Raw genomic sequence first — 19,365 nt, forward strand, 5'->3', positions numbered from 1 at the left:
TGCTGGTGCAGCCCAGATAGCCCCTTGCCACCCTCACAACTGTGCCTCTAACATTGATGGCACTGATGGCGACCAGTTGCCATATTCACTTCAACCACACTCTTCACCACATGGACTTGGAGCCTTAACTCTAACCTTACTAGAAACCCCCCCCCCCAGATTTTCTTTGATTTGATTACAAATCAATCATAATGTCCTTTCTTCACTTCTTTCTTTATCTAACCTAAGTTCCATGGTCCATCAATTCAATGAAATTCCTATGACTTCGTAGATTCCCTTTTCATTTTTTTGTTTTGTTGCCACTGTTTTCCCCTGTATGCAAAAATATCAGCCCTAGAAGATCTAACTATTGACCTTCTCTGCTCTGCACTCAGGCAGTTGCTCTTTGCTGGATAATCCTACGTGCACAATGGGCAGATAAGCATCATTACAAATGCATGGAAGCCAACCTCACATGGATCCTCAACGCTTTCCAGAAATACTACTGCATTTCTCTGGGCAACTTGCTCTCTAGAGCTCACCCAGGCTCCACACGATCATTTCAAACCTTCTCCATACATTGCCTCAGCAAAATAACCTTTCTCTTACTTCACAAAGGAAATTGGAAATATCAAATTGGACTCCCTCTAGTATGATGTTCCAGATTGCCCAGAAACCTTCCTCTATTTGAGTCCATCCTTTCCATCTCTCCAATTGCAAAAGGAAAGATGTTCCTTCTGCTATAGAAGTCAACTACTTCTTCTGTTCGTCAAATCCCAGCCTCTTTTATCTGTAAACTAGGGTGACTAATCCTCTCCATTCATCCAAGGATATCCCAGTTTAAGTGTTAAAGGTCCTGTGATCCAGGAAGCCTCTTAGTCCTCTTCTGGGTGATCCAGAAGAGATAGTCAAACTAAAGCACTATAAATATCCTCTCTTTCTCCTGAACATTCAGCCTTTCTCTTGTCAATGAATCCTTTACATTGATACCTAATTGTCCCCAAGTCTCTTACATTAAATTAGAATAGTGAAAACAAAAAATTTTCTTGGCTTCCACAGTTCCTCACCAACTATAGTGCTTTTTCTCTCTGCAAGCAAATTCTTCAAAAGAATTGTCTATACTTCCTTCCTCCCTTTTCTTCTTGCCAATGCACTCCCACTGGTTTCCAGCCTCACTTCAAATGCTCCACTAAAACATCTTACCAAGCTAGCAATGACCAAGAAACTAGTTTCAGGCTTCATTTTATGTGTCCCTCCAGCAGTGTTTGATGAGTCCCTCCACCCTTCCTTCTGGAACCACTCTTCTGGGTTCCTATGACACCAAACATTTCTGGTTTTTCTTCTGCTTCTGTTCTCAGACTTCTCAGACTCTTGTTCAGGCTCAGACTCCTATAACCTGCCATGAAATGTCAGAAATCTTTGAGATTCAACCTAGGCACCTTTCTTTCTCATTCTCTTCTATCTCCAACTCTCATTTCCCTCCACAACTTTATCATACACTGATCACTCCCAAATTTACTTCAAACCCAAGGTTGTCCTAGTAGTTCCAGAATGCTTCATTTAACAGCCCATTTGACTGCTTCTCTGAAGTTTTGGACATTAAGCCACTGCAAATCAACATGTCCAAACTAAGCTCACAAATGTTCCTTTAAAGTCAATCCTCTCCCAGGAGACCATATGTTGGTGTTCAGCACCACTATCCACCCAGATTTTCAATCCAGAAACTGGGAGGCATCCAGGGTACCTGTATATTCCCCACCCCATTTCTAATCCAGCATCAAGCTCAGTCCATCTCACCTCCAAACTGTCTTGTATCCATCCATTCCCTTCCTCTCCATAACCACTCCAATCCACCTGCCATCTTCCCTCACCCAACCATTTGGGCAGCCTTTAACAGATCTCTCTCATCCTCTCCAGTCCATTCTAGACACTGCGGCTCAAGAGCTCTTTTCAAAACACAGATAGAATCCTGTCTGTATCCTTCCCAAAACTTCTCAATGCCTTCTTACTACTTGTAGGGGGAAAACTGAGTTACTGACATTTTCTGCCAGCCTACAAGTCCTCCTCTAGCTTCATTATACAGTCATGACTGTGACCATCACCTTTGCCACAGGTCCTTTGCTACCTTGGTACAATAATGCTCTTCCATCCCCAGTTCCTTCACCTGTATAACACACAGTCTGAACATCAATGGGAAACAAAGCCTTCCCTGATTGCCAAGTGATACCAAGCCCCTGCTCTCATATGTTCCCATAGTCCTCTATACCTTTCTTTCATGTAACTCATATTGATCAATATGTATTGATCATTCTTACCCTAGCCACAAGTTTCAAGAGGAAAGGATCTATTTTTAGTTTGTTCATTCTTATGTCCCCAAGACAACAGAATGCCTGACTTAGACATTAAGTGTTAATACTTGCTGAATTACTGAATAGTGATATGTGTGTATGTGAGAATATATATATAGTACCTTATTTATGATACACTTCAAAAGAGATAACTAACATAGTACCAAAGGGATCCATTGTGTATTCCACTTTTGAATTGTTGACAAGTATTATCTTCAAGATATTATCATTATTTATTGAATAATGAAAAAGATGCAGAATTGTATTGAGATGATCTGGTTACGGGATGAGAGTAGATATATAAAAATATGCAAATCATACACATTTATCAAATGCCAGGGACTTTTTAACCTAGTTGGGGAAGTAAGCCTTGCACAAAACTTCTTTTGATAACAGTAATAAATAAGACCAAAAAATTGATTGAAAATGGACAGAGCCTAGTAAGTGGTACAGACTACAGATAAATTTGGGACAAATTAGGATTCCTGAGAGAAAGCTGGCTAGAATGCTCAGAGGGAGTTCTTAAAAACACTGGATAGGATTTCCACAGAGGGTAGAAGAATGGCAAGCACAAAGGGGTAGAGGCTGCTGCCATCTTTGCTGAAAGCCTCCCGTAGGTCTAGTAAGATGCATGAGCTTTCTCATATAATACACCTCAGAACAACCTAAAAGACAGTATTATTTATAGGAAACCGGGCTCAAGGAAATGAATTAACTTGCTCCAAGCCATGAGAAGCAGAACTAGAATTCAGCTCAAGTGGCTTACCACATAAACCCAAGCTTGACCAATAACTGTCCTGCTTCCTCCTTGCCCAGTCCCACATTGCTGCAGGAAAGGGGTGGCACCAGACAGTCCTCATGGGCCTAAGGGATGACCAGGCTTATCTAAGCCAGACCAAAGCCACACCATTGTGTGCTGCTTTTCTAGATGGCAGACACACCAGACAGATTGCTCTGAAAGCTGGGACAGAGCTCCTTGATTGTTTCTGCAGGTGAGCACATCCTTTCATCTGCCATGTTTACACGAAATCCAGTGGAAAAGCACAGCTCCATTTCAATCCATACCACAAATCTTGGCAACATCTTTCTGCAACACCCATTGGTTTGAGGATATTCAGTCATTACAAGCCCTCACTAGCTAAACAAGTTTCTAGGGGCATGGAGGGAGGGTCAACGAAAGTCAACCAAACCACTGGGCTTTCTTCCTGCCCTCCAAGCATTTCTTCCTGTCAGGATCACCTTTGCAAAATCCAAGCTTTTTACAAGAGCACTACTTCAGTGAGGTACAGGGAGCTCCCAAGTCAGATAGTTAATAAATTTGAAAGACTGCCTGCTGAAACAAGAATTCAGCCTTCATGATGAAAGACTGCATGTCAAAGCTCAAAATCAGTTAAATGTTTAGCTTTAAAAAAAAAGTGAGAGCTTTTCTCTAACCATCTAGCCAAGGAAAGAGTCTATAACATGGTCAAGTGAAAAGCGAAACAGCCAAAAGTCTACTCATAATTAACTTTCTTCATTAAGAAGCAGAGCTGGAACCAAGCAGGTGAGGACAGAAAGGAGAACCATGACCAACAAAATGCTTCAAATCCTGAGGTCTCCATAGATGACAACTGTCCCACAAGAAGTGAAGAAAACCTTTGCCAAAGCAAACATACATCATAAGAGCTTGGTAAGGATTTGGTACATCTGAGGGCTAGAACGTAATACACTATACCTACTACTATAGTGTATTAATATAAAACCTGAGGTACAGCAGGAAAACAGATCAGGAAACAACTGCCATTGAGAAGAGAATTTGTTACTCACAGTTCCCACGAGAAAAGGGCACACAGTGCCATGGGAAAACACCAGGGTTGATCAGGAGGCAGAGAGACTGAGACAGAAACTGCAGGCATGAACCTTTTTTGTAATTTTCATGGAAAGTTATGAATGAGGCTGAATAATCACAGGATTAGTTGGTTTAATCAATTTCAGTAGACTCTGGGGCATCAGGACCATCCCTAATTATTTGGTTCTTGGCCCTGGGGTGACCAGGGCAGGTGGATAGTAACCTAGGTCATGAGAACCCATATAGGAGATGGTTGGGAGTGTGGGCTTTGGGCTTGTTGGTTTGCATTTAAAAAACTACCTCATGGTGAGTTGTTTACTTTCGCTAGCAATTGGGTCAGCAAGACTCCAGATGTCAAAGAATGAGAACACAGAAATAAAAGGTACAATTAATACATTAACCCAGAACCAAATTGTTTCTGAAGCAAACATGAAGTCCTGCTCCCCAGTCCCACCCAGATTCTACTCACACATAAACTCTTCATTCAGGTCTTTACATCTAGTAGGACACCTGTAGAAAGGCCCAGAAAACTCATGGGATCCAAAGAAATGAGCTAAGAAGTAAGAATCGAGCCTACTGCTTCAAGCTATAATAAGGATAATGATAATAGTCTGTAGTTAATAACTGGTGTCACCGAGAGCATGCTAAGTGCTCTTCACAGTGCTAGATACTCGTGTAATATATCCTCTAATGTATAACTTGTCATCTCAGTCTAGGAGAGACAACAGGATCCCATCCCTCCCCTTCTGTCTACCCATTCACACCATCTATTCCATTACCATGAAAATGATATTAAAATTAAACTAAATCTAAAAGTACCGTAACCCAGAATCCTGGTACCTGTTGTTCCTACTCTCTCAAGAACTCTGCAGAGCGTCTCTCAGCAGGCACACTGGCTGCTGATGCTGGAACATGCTGGACCTCCCTCCCAGGAGGAATAGCAAGATGAGAGGACAGAGATTACCCCAAAGAGGAACACAGTGTTGCTATTCAGCTCTTCCTTGTTTTTAAAAGGTAGAGCCAAGTAAATGGTTAAGCTATGTGATATGAATATCATATCTCCCCAGGATAATAAAAAGCTGGAAATATATATAAATTGGTGGGATGTTCCTGTTAGAACCAGAATCTGATAGTCAGGTAGAATGTGGACACCTCATCGTGATTCATGAGCTAATGGATGATGTGTGACGGAGTTCATGTTGCCACATCAAGTTTTTATTTGTCTCTGGAAATGCTTGATTCTCATTAAATGTTTAAAAAACATACTCAGGGTGTCAGGCTCTCCTGAGTTACATTTGTCACCATAAATGATTGGAATGAGGAATGCAGAGACTGGTTAAAATATGGATTTTAAATCAATACTTTGAAGCTGGGTTTAGACTAAAGGATGCTCATTTCTAAAAGCCTTACACATACATTTACAAAGATGTACTAGTTCAAAGGGCTTGGCTCAGACTTAATGAACAAAACCAACTTTTGACAAGTCAGGAGAGATTCTGAGTATGAAAGATAAGGCTCCTTAACAGAATCATTAGTCAACTTTACCCGTTTCCTTAGCTATCCACTGTTAGCTGAAGAACAAGATACCTTCCCCCCGTCACAGGAAAGGCTGAATGCTTGGCCAGACTCTAGACATCTTGGGACATTCCTGACAGTGCAAGACTGCTATGTGACTGTACACGTAACGTAAAAATGGATGCCCACCTGCTCTGCGTCACTGTGGCCCCTGGGCAGCCTAGACCATCCCCCAAAAAAGCTTACTTCCTGATCACAGCTCCACCAGTTCACCATCACCAAGGTCCAGAGACCTTTACAAACATACGGGGTCCAAACTATGATTTTCCAAAACTTACCTGATATTTCTATTTAAATTTGCATTTATGAAACAGCTGTGAGAACATGCCATTGCTTGAATGAATTTGTCTCTCTTCCTGGTTGCCTGGTCTGGGTGCATCTCCCCAAAGGTCATGTGAAATCTGTAGCTTTGTGTGACATGGGGCTTGCTGGGCCATGTTGGTTTATAACAGCAGAGTCCTCCTGCATGGATTAACACCTTCATGGGAAGGTGAGTTAGCTCTCTTGAGGGGTCAGTCCCTTTTCTCTCTTGCACCTGCACCTCCTTGCCCTTCTACTGTCTGCCATGAACTGACTGACACACCACAAGGACCTTACCAGAAAATGAGCAGAAAGCCCATGGCTCCCCCAGCCTCCAATAAACCTCTTTTCATTATAATTTACCTTCTCTCAGGCATGCAACCGAAAATGGGCTAAGACACTGGCACTGGACTGGTGAATCAGTCTTTCAAGTTCTTGTTTTTAAAAGTCCACTTATTTTTATTAAATATCCTTTAAAGTCTGTTTTACAAAGAAAAGCACTTGTTTTTTCCTCAGTGGTCTCTCACTTGCTGCCTTTTCTCTTACCCATCATCCCATCCCTCCTCCTTTCAAAGGAAAGGCACCTTTGAGTCTTCCTAAAAGTGATTTTGAGGTGAGGAGGGATGGTGGGAAGTCTGGCAATTGTTTTGCCCCTGTGCCATTAATTTTAAGAACCTAAAACATGTTGAAAATATGTTGACAGCCTATTAACAAGACAGAAACCAAACTGGTCCTCAGAGCACAGAGAGAGTTTATCACTCTGTAGATTGATCAAAAGTGGCTCCCAAGATGCAAAATGAACGAAATATAAGCAATTATGAAAAGGCTGGCAAAGTGAATTATGGGTAGGCTAGGCTTAAGCTCTGTTTATTTGTTAGTGAATGTTCTCCCATTTCTCTCTACTTCTGAAACATCAAACAGATTTATAGCCCTAAAGGGAAGTCCGGAGACGAGGCTGACATGTTCTGTTCTCTTCCATAAGGAAATTATCCAGTTATTAAATCAAGCATTGGACACATGCATCTTATGTGGTACAGACACATCTCAACGGGGAAAACAAAACATTGTTTTGGTAGATGTTGTGGCTTTATGTTCCTTGGCAAATTGAATGCAGATCATTGAAAGTTGCTACTCTGGTGACCTGCAGCCTTTAGGAGACCCTTCTATTCATTCTCACTTTCCCAGATAATTGATCAGAGCAAACTTGCAGCAATGGGTGTGCTAAAGATGAGGTCTCAAGGGAAGGAAGGGGAGGGTGCCAACATTTTCCATGAGTTGCTAGATTTAGCTTTTCCTAAAAGTCTTTTTAAATGATATCACCTTAGTCCAAAGCTACTTGCAAATAGCAGATGGAGACTCCAAGACACACTCTTGTTCTGCTAACCTGCAGTGCCCTGCCAGCTTCCTCCACCTGTCCATCCTCTGCACAGGTAAAGATCTCCTGCCTTTCCAGCAGGCCAGGTACACAGCAAACTCATGATCCTTAAGCTGCAAACTCTCGCCAGGTGCTCACTTTAGCCTCACTCATATACAGCCTCTCACTGTTCATTACACTTTCGTGGGTGCAGGCATTGTCCCTCCAAAGGAATTTGCCATTTTAGGGGCTATCAGTGTAAGAAATGCTGGTTATACTCTGTAATTTTCACATATGACTTTAGTGGCCAAATCTTTATTGAGTGTTTGCCATGTCCTACTCCAGACACTGTGCCTCAAGACAGATGCAGTCCTCACTGTATTCTATGGGAACAATACAGGCATTCTCTAGAGGATTGCAAAAGCAGTGACAGCCATGAAAGGACAGGCCAAGTCAGGGAGGGAGACCTGACCCAGTGCCAGGATCAGGAAAGACTCCTGGAAGAGGCACCCTAGCCCCTGAACAGGGCTAAAAGTCAGCCAGGTGAAAGGTCAGGTAGACAGAGAAGACCATTGCTACACCCTCTCCACCATGATGCTCTGCCTCACCACAGACCCACAGCAATGGAGCCAAGTGGTCATGGACTGAAACCATAAGCCAAAATTAATCTTTCCTCCTTTAAATTGTTTCTCTCAGGTATTTTTCATAGCAACAAAAAAACTAACACAGTAATAAATATGCTTTTTGTTTTATTTGCGAAGGAAGAGTTTTAAGAATTTTAAGTCAATTTTTCAAAATATGTTTAGGAGACTTTACAACTTGTAGACACATGAATTTATAGATAAATAAATGGAAGTCACTTTATTTCTCTACAATGGAAATTAATTGCTCTTAAACTCCCTGTTTGGACTTGCCAATTAAAAATAACATAGCCACTTCCAGAATGGTTTTTGGTTTTGGCAGTACTGGAGTTTGAACACAAGGCCTCACGTTTGCTAGGGTGTTCCCAGAGGACTTTTTTTTTTTTTTTTAGTTATTTTTCAGATAGGGTCTCATGCTTTTTTTTTTTATTTGCCTAACTCACAGTTAGGCAATCTTATCATTGTGTGAGCCTCATAGGTGTCCTCACAGAAACTAAGGTGGCTATATCCCTAGGGAATATCATCTTATGGAGCCACCATTGTACATGTAGTCTGGTCCATTGTGGCCCAAAATGTTCTCAATACAACACAAGACTGTGTCAGGAAGAGGGAAAGGAGATGGGTGTGGGGTATATTACAAATTTTCACTGAAAACCATGATTATACACCTGTCGACATTCTTCCTATACCAGCAGCCATGGACCCATCCTTCTCTATGTGAGGACAGAGGAGAAATTCCCCACCTTCCTCTCCCAGCCTCATCCATCTCACCGGAAGCATAAACAATAGACTCCTCCTCTCCTACCTGTACACTGAGCTACACCCCCTCAACCAAACCCTCTTCCCCCAGTGTTTCAACATTGTCAGACAGTTCACAGTTTTAAGGACTCCATATATCCCTTGTCAACAATTGCCTCCTCTCTCCATCTTCATGTCATATTTTTTAAAAACTCTTCTACACTCACTCTCTTCAGTTCCCCCTCAAACTCACTTCCCAAGCCACTTCACTGGTTCCCTTCTTCTTTCTCACTGAGTTGACTGTGGCCACCATGTCTGAGTCCAGCTTCTTACTTCAGTTTGAGAAATTTTGTCCTTTATCAGTTCTCAAAACTGTTAACAGCATGTCCTTCTTGAAACGTTCTCCTCCCTTGGCATCAGCCACCCTTTGCTCTCTGAGCCTTCTTTCTACCTCTCAGGCCACTCTCTTTCTTTCTCCTCCTGCCCTTCAAGTACTCAGCCTCTCTTTCTCAGTGTGTACCCTTCCCTGGGCATCTCATCCAACCCCAGGGCTCAGTAGCCATACGTGTTGGGAATATCTCAGTGCATATGTCTCACCTAAACCTCTTCTGTGGCTTTAGCACTAAATTACCCCAATGCCCTACTCAGTATTCTGGCGTGTCTCAAAGTCACAATCAATTTAACATGCCCCCAAACAACTCCAATCCTCCTGAGCTCCCAAATGCACTACCACCCAACACATTGTCCAAGCCAGAAAACTGGCTGTTGCTCTGGGCTCTTTCTCTTGGCCTCATGAATAATTCATTACAGAGGACTGTCCATTTGGCCTCCAAACATGTCTTGTTAGTCTCCTCCTCACTCCTACTTCTGTTCTAGGCCTGATATTGTCATTTCTTCCTCATTCTAATGAAATAATTTCCTGTCTATTCTCCAACGTCTGTGTACTGTACCTTCCCCCAAGCCATTTTCCCCTTTGCAGAGGAAGAGCAGTACTTTCATTTCGTACCAAGCTCCCCTCACCCACACCCCTCAGTTTCTCGATCCTCCTGTGGCAGGTGTACCCTCTGTTCCTAGAGCCCCTATCCTGTCCCACCTCACTCATCCTTCAAAATATCAGGTCAATGTCACATCCTCAGGGTTGTTTTCACCAATTCCCACACATGATCAAGTGTGATTCCTTTTATATGGTCTTATAGAAGAATCTCCTTTTCTTCAGAGCATTTATCACAGTTGTAATTTTACATTTATTTGAATGCCTACTTCATCCTCAGTGAACTACAAATCTGATGATCATTATCATTCCACCCCTAGAACTCAACAAAGTGCCTAGCATGTAATACATCCTTGATAAACATATGAACAAGTGAACTCTTACCACTTGGGTCTTTTGGTCCACTTACTTGTTAACATATATTTATTGGACATATCGTCAAGTGTGGGTACTAGGGAATAGAGATAAAGCGATCGCCAAGACAGAGTTTCTGCCTACAGGACACCCATCCACAGACTTGAGAAAGACATGAACAATTTTGACAGTTCCAATTTGGTGGGAAAAACTCTGATGAGGTGAAAACCAAATACCATGCAGGTTTGTATAGGTACTGTAATCCAGCCACAGTTTAAGGAAGCTCTTTCTTCCTGATCCTCCCTATTTCCATTAAGCCTCCTTCTCCTCCCTTTTACATGAATCTATACACTTCCCTAAAACAGAGCTGTTTCTTTTGTTTTTGCTTCTTTTTGCTTTGAGTCCAGGAGGGATCCCAGGAAGTGACGAACACCTGATCATTTGCAAACTTCTGTCTACATGTGTGTTTTAAGAGCAAAGGATCTGAGTCTCAACAGATTCCCCAAAGTGTCTCTGACTAAAATCTGGTAAAAGTCACTGCCTGAAAATGCAGGATAATGAGAGACATTGAAGAGAAGAGTGACTCTTCAAATATCAAGCTTCAAAGAGAATTTTACAGTGTGCAAAGGACAGCTGTGCATAAAGTCAGCCCAGCCCAGACATCAATAGCAAGTCCAGACACAGTGTCACCAAATTTTTCCCTGCAGGGTTTTTATTCCATGAGAGAGACAACAACCCACAGAATGTTTGATTTAAGAGACAACCACCACTGATCAGAGCTGCTAATTCTACAAGAAAAGTTGGCTGTTGCTTTTACATTCCACCAAGGAAAGGAAGGGAATTAAAAGAATTGCTAGCAGGTCCTCAGACAGAACTCTGTGTCCACATAAAAAAAGAAATAACAATAACAATAAAAATTCCAAAAACTGGGCACAGTGGTGCATGCCTCTAATTGCAATACTGAGAAGGCAGAGGCAGGAAGATCACAAGTTCAATGCCAGCCTGGGCTACACATCAAGACCCTGTCTCAAAAATAAATAAATAAAAATAAGGTAATACTATAAAAATTCTGAAATAAAAGAACTGTTTATTCCAATCCGAAACAAATGACCATGTCCCAGGAAACAAACTCAAGTTACCCCATAAGACATGGTCCCCCCATTTAAGAGAGTACACAAGCTTTTTATAGTCCTAAGACAGAGTAGACAGGGTCAAGCAAGCAGACTGCAATAAAACAGAGAAATCTTCCACAAGATTCAGATGCTGTCTTCCACAAAGCAGAGAAACTTCCTGTACGATCCAGGTGCTGTCTCATTCTCACCTCATGGTTGGTAGGGCTCAGAGGTCCATCTGCCTTGCATATATTTTTAAATCTATCCACTAACCACAAAAATGCCAGATCAGCCATGGCTCATAACAAATGGCTGTCAAAAAGGACTAAAGATGTCCCCTCTCTGTACAAGGTCACGATGTCCCCTTGTCAGAGAAATGCAAACACTCATGAAGCTCTGAAATGTGAGCGTAGCTTCTTTGGAGAGCTTCAGTTCACACCTGTAGCGAGTATTTCTGTGGATGGCACTCCAGGGAGATGCCCTTGTACCTCCAACCCAGTCATTATTCCCCCACTATGACAGACAAGATAGTGAGGGAGGTCACACAGCCACTCTGCAACTGGAACTGAACCTGGGCCTATCTGCCTCCAGTTCCCACAGTGTGGTTCCCCTGCATCATCAGGAGCCTGCTTTCTCTGAGGAAAATGACCACATTAAGTGATTTCAGATTACTTTAACAGAAGGAAACCATTATTCATTCCCTCCATCATAGGGAAAGAATAAGGACCAAGAACCTGTGTATACATGTGTTTGCTTATTCATACTAATAGAAACACAGGAAGGATAATGCAGAAACTGACAAGAGTGGCCACACATAAGAAGGGGGAGGAAGTGGAGCAGAAGGCATGGTAGAGATGAATATGAGTCTTTGCTGAATAAAATCGTTTTTGACTGAATAAAGCATTTTCAATTGACTAAATTTTTGAGCCACTCCAGTGGTTTACAAATTTGAAAACAAAAAAAAAGATAACAAGAGCAAATCCTTAAAGGAAATATAAATAGAAACAAAGGAACCCAACTAGATGTACAATAGATAATATAACCACATTCAAAAAGAGTTCAAGTAACTTTTGAAAAATGGTACTTTGACTATACAACCTCAATGGAAATATCCAAAGGCTAAAAAGAACTTCTTCAATTTTTCCATCCAAGTTTTTTGGTCAATAGCATCTAAAGCACAAGGAACACCTGTAGGATTCACAAAAGTCTGTTTATTCAGATGAGATAACAAATTCACCTACAAGAGCTTTCTAGGCTGAACAAGATCACATGGATTTTCCTGTTTCAACTGGAGAATGTCAGTTCCTTGGCTTTGAGGTCTGAGTATTGTATAAAAATAATGATTTGGGTGGTAATTCCAAAACTTTGTGTGGCTTTTGTAAGATAGAACCAATGATAATTATATAGAGTTGGGAACTCGGGTTGTCACTGTTGAAGAAGAGGGATAAAAATATAGACTAGGGAAAACTGAAGAAGACTCCTTTACTTTAAGTATGGATTTGAGGGTGTCTTATGATTTCTTTTTTAAAAAATGAAAGTTTCTTGGTGTCTCCAAACAATTTCCCAAAGATGATTGTATCTCAGATGTTGGTAGAGAGTAAGGAACATTTGTATGGAAGAGAAAGGAAGCATGGACAGGCTTCAAGGACAGGGGGAAATGGTAGGTGGAAGGGAGAGGCAGATTAGAGCAAACAAATGGTAGGCAGAGGTTGATTGGTAGCAAAGTTACTGCCCAGTGGCAGCATCTCTGTGGCTATGTCACTTTATCTTATATAATATGCATTATTTCAGTTGACAGCCCTTAAGTATAGGGCACTATAAGAGTCATAGAAATTAAAATGAACACCTGGTCCCTATCTTCAAAAATAGAGTAACTTTGGAAGACCGTAGGTTCTAGAGCCTCATTCCCTAAATAAGAACTCTGGTTCCACTCCTATTGTGCCCATCAGTCCTGCTCAGGCTGCAAGGGCAAAGCACTGACATGTGTTCTCTCAGTTCTGGACACTGGAAGTCTGAACTCCGCATCCAGCAGGATCAGTTCCTGCTGAGGTCTCTCTTCCTGGCTATGGACAACAGCCTTCTTGCTGTGTCCTCAGATGGCTTCTTCTCTGTGTGTCTGGGGAGGCCCATTATCTGGTGTTTCTTCCTGTTTTTATGATACCATTCTTCCAGGATTAGGGCCCTACCCTTATGACCTCTTTTAACCTTAATGACCTCCAAATACTGTCATATTAGAGGTCAGGGTTTTGAGACATGAAAGGTGAGAGCACACCATTCAGTCCACAACACCATGCCACCCAGGAAAGTTCCTTACCCTCTCTCTGCCTTGGTTAGAGACCTCAACAGCATCTACCCCAGAGGACTGTTGCAAGGATAGGATGTTTGATATACATAAAGCATCCAGTGCCTGACTGCAATCAATCAACTGTCAGCAAATAAACATGTATTACTTATCTCAAAACTTACCAATGATCAATTACTTTGGTAAGAGTAGAATTAACAGTACAGTTGTAGAATGTCTTTCTTAAGCCATTTTTAAATGCATATTTCAATTTGTTTTTGCATAGTTGAAAGTGAACTTCACTGGCCCTCCAATTCGCGGTAATGGAAGAAACACAACTATTTATGGAGAGAATTTTAACTGGAGCATAAGGCAAGGCTCGTTGTTACTTAAAAATCAGCAGTCGGCAAAATCTAAATTTAAATCATTTCTTATACTAGAGATTTCACTGACCTGCTTCTTCCTGGCACTGGGCTTGGTAAATCACCGACATTATTCTCCCACATTGGAAAACCCAATGTTAAGATTTATAAACATGGGTGCACAATGCTTTATGACTACGCTAATTCAACACAGTTCTTAGTGAGGTGGACAGGAGGGTAAAGGAGGCAGAAAACATCACATCACATAGCCTGGTATTTGGAAAAAGATGGCAAAGCATCTATAATTGATTCCCTCTTTGTTTGAATGTTGGCAATATAGATCTATTTTATACTACTCAAGTGGTAAAGGTGGTGCATATGCATTTTATTTTATTGCAATCTTGCTCTCCAAGCAATTTTGATGTATTGCCTATCTATGGATAACACTTCTAGGACGACTTTCATTCTGTTTGTATTCTGCTCACAGACTTCTCCCACCATAATTTGTCACTGAATGTAAAACTAGGACTTTGCCTTTTAAATCCTCATCTTTCAGGGCCTGCCCCAGTGTTTGCTCAGAGCCTCCTCCAGATTCCTTAGCTGTGCCTCTGTGTATTTTTCTGGATCCTGGGTAGGATGGGCCTTGCAGTCACTAACCCTTCCCCTGCCACTGATTACATCACATGGTCTTATCAATTAATGAACAGAGAAGTTCTCAACAAAGAAATCATGAAATAATTTTTAGGAAATATACACACATGCATGTACTCAGACATGCACACCTTTGGGGAAATGAGTTGGACTATCACTTCCTGGAGTTGGTTAACTTTGTGTATCAGTTTGACTGCGCTAGGGGCTACCCAGATAGCTAGTAAGCTGTTGTTCCTGGGTGGCTCCCAAGACATCAGCATTTAAATCAGTAGACTTAGTAAAGGACAGCAGCCCTCACCACTGTGGGCAGACATCATTAAATCTACTGAGGCCCCAGAGAGAGCATGACGACAGAGAAAAAGTAAAAAGGTGCAATCACTCCCCTCTAAGCTGAGCACCCACCTTCTCCTGCCCAGGTGGTCTTCAGCACTCTGGGTTGAAACTTTGAACCCCAGGACTTACACCAACATCTACTCCCCACAAATAAATGAGCAGTTAACAGCTCTGAACACAGGGAACAGCAGTGCATTTGCACAAATGATAATAAGAGGCTACAACACCAACAAAGATGGAATTTGGTGATATTTTTAAATATAGTACATGAAAAGCACAAAATAATATACATCACAGATTATGTTACCACGTATTCCCAAGGAAGCACTTATAATCTGATCACCCAAGTTAAGAAGTAGAACATCAGTGCACATTTTACCTACTTCTGTATTCCTTCCTCCATCCTGATAGAACTACTTGATTTTGGCATTCCACTGTTTTCTTCCAAAATGATCTGCTTATTTTTAAGACATAAAATAAGCACTCCTGTCAAAATGGTAGTGTATTATTCTACTATTATATTACTATTTCTATAGAACTCAACAAATACATTAGTTTGCTAGGACTTCCATTACAAAGTACCACAGATTAGATAACTTAAAGATCCGAAATTTATTTTTTCACAATCTGACTTCTGGAAGTCTGAGAACAAGGTTTGGAAAGATGGATTCCTTCTAGGCCTCTCTCTGTGGGTTATTGATAATTGTCTCTACATGCCTTCTTTCTGTACATGTCTGTGTCATAATTTCCTCTTCTTATAAGAACTCCAGTCAGGCAAGGAGCATGGCTCAAGTGGTAGAGCACCTATCTAGCAAGCTCAAGGCCTTGTGTTCAAACTCCACTATGGCCAAAAAAAAAAAAAAAAGTCAAGTTGGGTTAGGGCCAATCTCATAACTCATTTTAACTTCATTACCTCTTTAAAGACCCCATCTTAAAATACATCCTTCTGAAAGATTAGGGGTCAGAATTTTGAAGGGACACAGTACAACTTCCACAAACAAACTTATAACTCACATTTCCTTCAACATCTAGTTTTTAAGCACTTTGCTTTATTGGGTAAATAAACTACAGGATGTGCATTTGATGGAATAATATAATTGTCATAAAAATGAAGTGACCATAAAACTATTCTGCAGAAAAAAAAGTTTCTATGAACCTACGTGGTCACCTTTACTAATGCTCTTTATTTCTTCATGTGGATTTGAGTTACTATCTCGTGTCCTTTCATATCATCAAAGGTCTCCCTTTATTATCTTGTTGTTGTGTTGGGTGGGGTACATTGTGGCACTTACAAAAGTTCTTACAATGTATCAAATACATCATACTTGGTTTCAGTCCCTCCATCATTCTCCTTTATCCCTTTTCCCCCATTCCTGGAATAGTTTCAACAGAAGGAAGTTAAGAAGATGAATACAGATGATCTCTATATAAGATGAATATAGAATTTTTATTATCCTCATAGTGCAGGACAGCCAGCAACAAAGTCTCTATAGCATTGTTCATAGAATATATTGATTTCCCTTTCATTCATGGAAGGTAATTTTGTTGGATATAAAGGTTTTGGTTGACAGTCTTTTTCCTTCAGTGCTTTGAAAATGTCTTGTCATTGCTTTTGGCTCCCATGGTTTTCAAGGATAAAATGCCTGTTAATATTATTGAGGATCACTTATCTGAGATGAGTTTATTATCCCTTGCTGCTTTCAGGATTCTCTTCATTATTGTGCATCAGCCGTTCGTGATGTGTCAGAGGGTGAATCCCTTTCAGTTCACCTTACTTGGAGTTTTCCAAGCTTCTTGGATGTGTCAGTTAATGGTTTTCATTAAGTATATTTTCAGCCATTACATCTTCAAATATTCCTTCCTCTCCTTTCTCTCTGTGCTCTTCTTCTGAGACTCCCACTATGCACATGGTATGCTCAATGGTGTCCCATGGCCTGTGAGGCTCTGTTCATGTTTCTTTCCTTTTCTTTCTATTCCTCAATAATCTTGCTTGTGCTTGCTGATTTTTAAGCTCATTGATTCCTCCTTCTGCCAGCTCAAATATGCTAAGTCTCTCTACTGAATTTTTCTTTCCTTTATTGTACTTTTCAGAATTTACATTTGTTATATATGTATATAATTTGCATTTCTTTATTGATATTCCCTATTTGGTGAACACTTGTCTTCTAACTTCCTTTGGTTCTTTAAACACAGCTTGCTTTTGTTCTTTTCATTTTTGTTTTTTTGTTTGTTTTTTTTTTTTTGGATGGTACTGGGGTTTAAACTCAAGGCCTCATGCTTGTTAGACAGGCACTCTACCACTTGAGCCACTCCACCATTTAGCACATTTAAAACAGATGATTTAAAGTCTTTGTTTACTGAGTCCAGTGCCTGGACTTCCTCAGGGACAATTTCTATTGATTTCTTTTCTGCCTGTGTATGGACCATACTCTTTTTTCTTTGCATGGCTCATAAATGAAAATTGCCATTTTAGATAATTTGCCAACCCTGAAAATAAAATTCTCCTTCCATCCCAGGAATTTGTTTTTTCTTGTTTGTGTTTTCAGTAACTTTCCCGAGATAATTCTGTGACCTCTGCACTCTTTTTCCATATGGTCATTAATGTCAATGTTGATTGAGGAATCAGCTAGTAACTGGCCAGATTTCCTTAAAAGCCTGGAACCAATAACTTTCCCAGTCTTTGTCAAAAGACTCTGCATCCATTGTGGGGATGCCTTCAACACTCAGCCAGCTGCTTTACAACTCTGCCTTAGCCTTCACTTCCTGCTTGCACAAGCTTCAAGGTCAACCAAAGGTGAGAGCACAGGCTTTCTCAGGTCTTTCTTGGACATGTGCACAGCTCTCCACACACATGTGTTAACATGAGTTAACTTACAGAGATCTGGAAGGCTTTGCTTTGTCAGTCTTTGCCAGTGTGCTCAGTGCTTTCATAGAAGGGAGAGATTTCTGAAGTCTTCGTTCCATCATTCTGATAGCCTCCTTTTGGCTGCATCCTGGGCAATTTCTTCACACCTAATTCCTAAGATTCTAATTCTCTCTCAGCCAATGCCAATCTTCTGCAAAATCTCTCTTTAGATTTTAACTGCAGCAGTGATGTTCATTTCTAGTTCTATTTGGTTTTTACATAGCCAGAAATGAAATTCTAGGTGGACTTTATATTAAGTTATTTAATTACAACCAGCAACAATTATTTAATATTCAAGCTACCCGGAGCTGTGATAATACCTGGAGAAAACAAAAGGATAACCAATAAACAAAAGGAAAATCTGGGGGAAAATGTTGATACACTGATACATTCCTAAACACACGCATGTTTAGGGCTGTGCCCATACTCACTCTCTTTTCTAGTTACTGTATATATAAAAATTAAGTTATTTTAGCATCCTTTGTCCTTAACTTCCCATTTGTGCCTCATTCTGAACCCACATATTCCTACCATTCACAAGCACAGACACAGGGACTCAGAAGAGAATCATTTGAGGAATAAAAGCAAAGCAGTATTGATCGGTTCTTTTTGGTACCTAGAAGCCCTGCAATACTTATTTTAGAGGCTTAAGATGGGGCTTTTGTGGGTCAACTAGGGAACGGTGAAGAGGGTGGCATTATGGTTTTCAGACTAAGAGGAAGAGCTCGGGGCCAGAGTGGCTGCTGCTGGCCTGGGCTCCTACAGTTGCAGCTGAGTCAATCATGTAGATCCCTGGCACTCCCAGTTTCTTCTTCCTGACACAAGGAGCAAGCACAATGGTGCAGGCACAGTTTTTAGCTCTGAACTCTTCTGTGTAAACACCCATTTGTCCCCTCTGCATTCAGTACAGCCAGTTGCTCAATACATTTTGTTGGCCATCCTAGTGGATGACACACTGCCTGCCTGGCTTCCGTAAATGAATACAGGGCCACATTACAACTACCATGAGTTCTTGGTAGTCTTGCTTTTGTGGTCCTTGACTCTCCAAAATTTCCTCTTAATTATATTTTATAATGATATTGGTACAAACTTCTACCTGAAAGATTGTGCTAATTCAAATTTTAAAATAAATTTAAACTTTTTCAGGAGCCCCTTAAAGTATCAGGAGCCCCAATGTGCCCACTTGCCTAACAGAGAAGTCAGTCCTGAATGAACTGAATAAAGACTTCCATTTCCAGAGAATTTTTATAAAACAGATAACTGACCTCAGAAAAAATGCACAAGTGGCCCTCACCATATTTTACAGCAAACCTGGAGCCTCGTTCTCATTTCTAAGCTGGTTAGAGCATCCTTCATTCTGCCACCTCACATTTGAAAGAAAGCTATCATGATCCTCAGCTGCCAGTAATTCACAAAGATCTTGCACAAATTAGAAAAAGGTTTCTCATCTTTAAGACTGAGAAACCATCCTTGCTGAGCTTAGGGAAAGTGAAAACTCAGGTGGGCATCTCCTCCAACGTCAGGTGGGGGATCAGAGTCATGGTCTGTGCAACATGGCAGGTAGGAGAGGAGCACTAATCCACTACTCCATTAGGCCTCCAGCTTAAAGGAAA

General features: G+C 41.0%; 1 protein-coding gene across 2 annotated transcripts in view; it reads left to right on the forward strand.

Moving 5' to 3' along the window:
• Kcnj6 (potassium inwardly rectifying channel subfamily J member 6) overlaps positions 1-19,365 on the forward strand; it is a 271,739-nt gene that overhangs the window by 237,750 nt on the left and 14,624 nt on the right. The gene's annotated exons all lie outside the window — the stretch shown is intronic.

The sequence above is a fragment of the Castor canadensis genome, chromosome 5 (assembly GCF_047511655.1).
Source record: "Castor canadensis chromosome 5, mCasCan1.hap1v2, whole genome shotgun sequence".
NCBI classification, from domain to species: Eukaryota; Metazoa; Chordata; class Mammalia; order Rodentia; family Castoridae; genus Castor; species Castor canadensis.